This window comes from Cricetulus griseus, chromosome 2 (genome assembly GCF_003668045.3).
Source record: "Cricetulus griseus strain 17A/GY chromosome 2, alternate assembly CriGri-PICRH-1.0, whole genome shotgun sequence".
NCBI classification, from domain to species: domain Eukaryota; kingdom Metazoa; phylum Chordata; class Mammalia; order Rodentia; family Cricetidae; genus Cricetulus; species Cricetulus griseus.
The window spans coordinates 329,548,213-329,553,930 of NC_048595.1; positions in this window are offsets into that span (position 1 = coordinate 329,548,213).

A 5,718-nucleotide genomic window follows, 5' to 3' on the forward strand; every position below is an offset into this window, starting at 1 on the left:
ACTTCTTTCTTTTGTAAAGGGCCAACTTCAAGTATTTTGCTCATTGCCATTGACAGGAATAGGGAAGGTTCTAGAAGGGAGTGGACCATAGGTTACTGTCTGTTAATGGAGGTCCCTCCTATTACATTGAATAAACAATGCAATCCCACTTTTGAAGGGAAGGGAATCAAGAGATATTCTCTGGATTATCCAGAGCAATAACTCTTCTAATCAGCTGTGCCCAGGACAAGATGCAGTGTAGCAAGGTGGTGTTGATGATTACAAGCTCTGGATGTGTGACAGCCACACATGTCCGGTGATTCACCAGAACTCTATAAAATAGGGCAGACTGGCCAATGTCATAGGTGAGAGACGAGCTTAACAAATTACAGATTAATACTTTATGTAAATGCCGAAGGCCTGGAGACAAAACGAATTGGCAGTAGGGGCCTCTTAGGCAATCTCAGACCACACTGTACACACTTCCTTTGTGGTAATTACTGTCACCACAGCCAAACAGTCATTTTTCCAATCATTTGTTAATTATTTATCTCCTTTGTTTTACAATAAATTCTGGGAGGAGGTAGGCTGTGTCTGTCTTATCACCCCAAGTCATATAGTGACAGACACATAGCAAATATTTATTGAGTAAATGAAGGGTCATGAACCAATCCTGCGATGGGCTGTTTTTGCATAATGTGTTCCTTGCTCTGGCTTACTCTATTCTGTGCCTTCAGATTCACCAGCTGCCCCACATATACACAAATGAAGTCCCACTAACAATCGTTTCACCTGTGTATTTACATGGCTCAGATCAAAATGTTATGGACAGAGCAGAAACACTAAGTCCTTTTGGATTTTGTTCAAGTCTTCTGCTTTCATTTTAGTTTAGTTTGATTTGGTAACTTTCAAATAAAAAGTAGATCCCAGCTACGGAGAAAAATGAAAGCAAACAGAACTGAGTTTTACATTAGTGACACACACACACTCTCTCTTTCTCTCTCTCTGTCTCTCTCTCTTTGGCTTTTTTTCGAGACAGCGTTTCCTCTGTGTAGCCCTAGCTGTCCTGAAACTCACTCTATAGACTAGGCTGGCCTTGAACTCAGAGATCTACCTGCCTTTGCCTCCTAAGTGCTGGGATTAAAGAAGCATGCCACTTGCCAGGTACCACAAGAGTAACAGAACTGTGCTGTTTTTCTGGGATTTTGTTTTTTACTTTTTTTTTTAATGGAGTGTGCTGGATGTCTCTACAATTTTGTTCAAATGACTACAGAACCTGGAAAAGCTGTTGCTGCTATTGATGCATAACATACTACCATTATTATTGCTCTCTCTCTCTCTCTCTCTCTCTCTATATATATATATATATATATATATATATATATATAGTTTGAATTTTTGAATTTTTGGAAACTTTAGCTGTGCTGACAACTTTGGAAAAAAGTATCCCAGTTTACTGTGTTGAATTGGCATTGTACAAAAATTAACAGCCATTTGGTCTAGAAATGTTGAGCTTAATTTTTTTCCATTTGTACAGAGGTAACACACAGTATTAAATATGTAAGGTCTTAAAAAAAAAAAAAAAGAAGGGATTTGAGAGCCCATCCCTTGTGAAGGGATGCTCTCTTGACCTGGACACATGGGGAAGGGCCTAGGCCTGGCCCAGGATGATGTGGTAGACTTTGGGGAGCCCATTTTGAGGGCCTTACCCTGCCTGGGGAGTGGAGGGGGGATGGCCAGGGGCAGGTGGGATGTTGGGGGGGGAGGGGAGAGGGAGGGAGAAGGGATTGACATCTGAAGCAAGCTTGTTCCTAATTTGAACTAATAAAATAAAGAAAAAAAGATTGTTTCTAAATTAAATAAATAAAGAATTAGAAGCACAAAAAAAAGAAGTGTGCCACTGCTGCCAGTAACATGAACTAGAATGTAGCCTTTCTTCTTCTTCTCCTCCTTTCCTCCCCCTCTCCTCTCCCTCTCCTCTTCCTTCTTCTTCTTCTTCTTCTTCTTCTTCTTCTTCTTCTTCTTCTTCTTCTTCTCCTTCTCCTCCTTCTCCTTCTTCTTCTTCGAGACTAGGTCTTACTATATAGGCAGGCTGGCCTCAAACTCATAGTAATCTACCTGCTTCTTCATCCCTCATGCTGGGGCTAAGGGTATGCAACATCAAGTCCGGCCCTTCCTTTGTGTGTGAGTGTGCATGTGTGATCACATGTATAGGCCCCAGCACATGTGTGGAGGTCGGAGGACAACTTGTGGGAGTCTGTACTGTTCATTTCATCCATATGGGGCCTGGTGATGTCATCTTGCCTGGCCCTTTTACTCCTTAGCCACCTAACATTGTAACAAGCCATTGTCCCAGGCCTTCAAACTTTTTCCTGCAGAATTCTAGATGGATAACTTTTTTTCCTGGCTACTCTTATACAAATAAATATGGAGTCTGGTTTTTGGAATTTTCTATTTAAAATTCACTGTTATGTATTTACAAGGAGATATTCATCTTCCTTTCACACAAATAGTCTTATGTTAGTAGTATTTGCTCTGAGTTTATACACATGCTTAATTAACCTTTGAGAAAAGGGATATACACTAATATTGAAAAGCATAGTGTTACTAATGAGCAATTGTGATAAGTAATGATTGTAACTGAGGGGCAAGTGTGGTTATTTTAAATTATTATGTTTATTACCATTGATATAGAGTCTTGCAATGTAGTCCTGACTGGCCTAGAACTCACTATGTAGAACATGCTGGCTTCCAACTTGCAGCAAGCAGCAATCCTCCTGCCTCTGATTCTTAGAATTACAGGCATATGCCACCATGCCTGGCTTATCCATACCTTTTTAAGAATTATGACCTATTCATCTAAAAGCCAGGCTACTAAGAACACTGGAATTTGGGGCCACCTCTATTCCTAATGGGGGTATTCAGCAAGATTAGTGGCCATCACAATTTTCTAGGGAAAGCACCCAAGACAGCATTTGATTTGTATTTGCTGACTATTTCCTGTCAGTCATGGACTGTTCTACACACAATGAACTACCATACATCACTACAATTAATAAACACACACACACACACACACACACACACACACACTCCACCACTCAAAATTTGATGTATCCAAAGAGAGACAACCTGCTAAAGAGTTAGAGAAAGCTGAGAGGTAATTAAGAAAAATTTGTGGAAGAAGAAACCTAAAAATAAACAGTAAGTCAGAAAAGTTAGAAGGTGGAGATGGGAGTTGAGATAGGATCAGTTCAGCCCTAGAAATACTAAGGCAATTCAATGGGACCCCAACACTAAATACACAGAGAAAGAGACATTTATATGGGAAAAGGGGTATGAGATAGTGAATACCAATCTAAGAAACCTGAACTTCATTCTAAGTCATTGAGTAAGGACACAAGGTTTTGAGTGAAGAATTAATAAGATTAATAGCTCACATTTAAAGCATTGTCTCTCAACTCTGGCAGGTCTTCAAAATCTTTGTAGGGAATTTATTTTAAAATGTAAGTGTATAAGCTACATTTACAGAGGCCCTGATTCATGCAGTGTCTTCTGGGGGTCCGCATCTCCTGTCTTTGTCCATGCTGTTCTGCTAGAAGGCAGCTCTCTCACCCATGATGATAGCAGGCGGAACCACCAAAGCTGAGAGGCAATCATGACAAGATTCAGTTCACAGCAGTGAACAGTAGTGATGGTTCCCAGCAGGACTGGCATGACCGTGGCAGTGGGCCCAGGGAGTCCACCTCTCTTTATTGAGCTGAGTTTTTCTGATATTGTGATGATAAATGCCAGTTTTGTTTAATGATTCCAAATCTTTTCTTATTGTTTGCAATCAAGTCCTTGGAACTAGCACCAAGTCCAAGTGGCTCTTTCAGGAATCATCACTCAGTCCCTCCTCCAGAGAGAGAACAAACACAGAGTATCACTCTGTTCTCTGGGAGAAAGCCTAATTGCAGCTACCTTTACCTGTTGTTCTTCTCATAGACAATAGCCTAAGAGAAGGGTGTAGGGGCTAGAGAGATGGTTTGGTGTTTAAGAGCACTTCCAGAGGACCCAGGTTCAATTCTCAGCAAACACATGATGACTTATAACTACCTGTAACAACAGTTCCAGGGGATCTGACAACCTCTTCTGGACTCAATGGGCACCAGGCATGCACATAATGCACATATATTACACGCAGTCAAAACACTCACACACATAAAATTAAAATACTTGTTTTTAAGAGAAGGATTTATGCTGGCTTGTGGTTTCAGTGACTATAGTCCATCCTGATAGGCAAGATAGTGGGAATATGGGGTAATTGGTCACATGGCTTTGGCAGTTAGCAAAAAGAGACTAATATTGGCACTCCATTTACTTTCTTCTTGTATTCAGTCCAAGACTCCAGTCCATGAGATGATACTACCCAGATCTAGAGTTTCCATCCTCAGACCTCTATGGCATGCTCTCACATTCAAGTTGGCCTTGAAGATTAATCATCACAGAAGCTGTCAGTCCATGGCCATGAGATTACTGGAAAGGATCTTGCGAGTCCTTAGATGCCAACATGAAATTTACACCAAACATATCCACACTTCCCTCCCTCACTAACTTGTTCTATTTTTGGCATAGATTTCTTTGGTGTGGGTATTCTCTAGTCAACTAAAACTTTTCTAAATATTTTTGTTCCTATATTTGATGCTGGAGTCTCCAACATGCTTTCTTGAATTTAATTGTTCAGATTTTTAAAAGGTTGCAGTTGTGGGGTTAGGTGAGACATTTTAGGAAGTAAGTGGCTGTTTCATTCGGGTTTTAACTTTTCCTACTTAGTGTCAGAAAAACTCTTATGTTTTTTGAAAATGTCTGTTTGGGGCTGGAGAGATGGTTCAGTGGTTAAGAGCACTGGCTGCTCTTCCAGAGGACCCAGGTTCAATTCCCAGCAACTACATGGCAGCTTACAACTGTCTGTAAACTCCAGTTCCAGGGGATCCAACACCCTCACACAGACATACATGCAGGCAATACACCATTGTACATAAAATAAAAATAAAATAAAATAAATCCCTGTTTGTTTTAAGTAGGTTTTATAAGGAAATGATACCCCTTGTGTGGGAGCCCATAGTGACTCCATCTTGTGCCCTGATTGATTCCAACTTGCCGAAGGTTAGAGAGCTCAAGATTGTTTTCACTCCTTCAAGGTCAATCAACAGGATGTTTGGCCTAAGGTGTAGTTGCTACCTGTCTGTCTTACTTAGATACAGGATGTTTGGCTAAGGGTGTGGCTGAGGGATGTTTTGTTCCTCAATACCTAATAACAGGATGTTTGGCTTATGGACATAGTTATTAGATGTTTGAGTGTTCTTTGTATCGTGGAAAATAAGTCTTTTGCTCTCCCCTTTGGCTTGGGGTTTAAAAGGGCTTTGAAAAATAAACTTGGAAGTATCCAGTATTCACTGGAATGCCCTCCCGACTCTATTCTGTTTCTCGTTAATTTCTTTAGTATCTTTAGTTTTCTACCTGCCATTTCTCAATCCACACTCCTCCATTAAAGCACGGACTGGACTAGTCGGGCGGGAACCGACATCTTTGATCTAGCTGTGGATCTTCTCTTCAACACAATTGTTTGCGATGACCCTCTTTTGTTTCTTGCCATTTGAAGGATCAGGACATGGAGGGTCGTGCACTGGCTATTTCTGTGTCAATGTGATACAAGCCAGAGACATTTAGGGGGTAGGAACCTCAGTTGAGAAGATG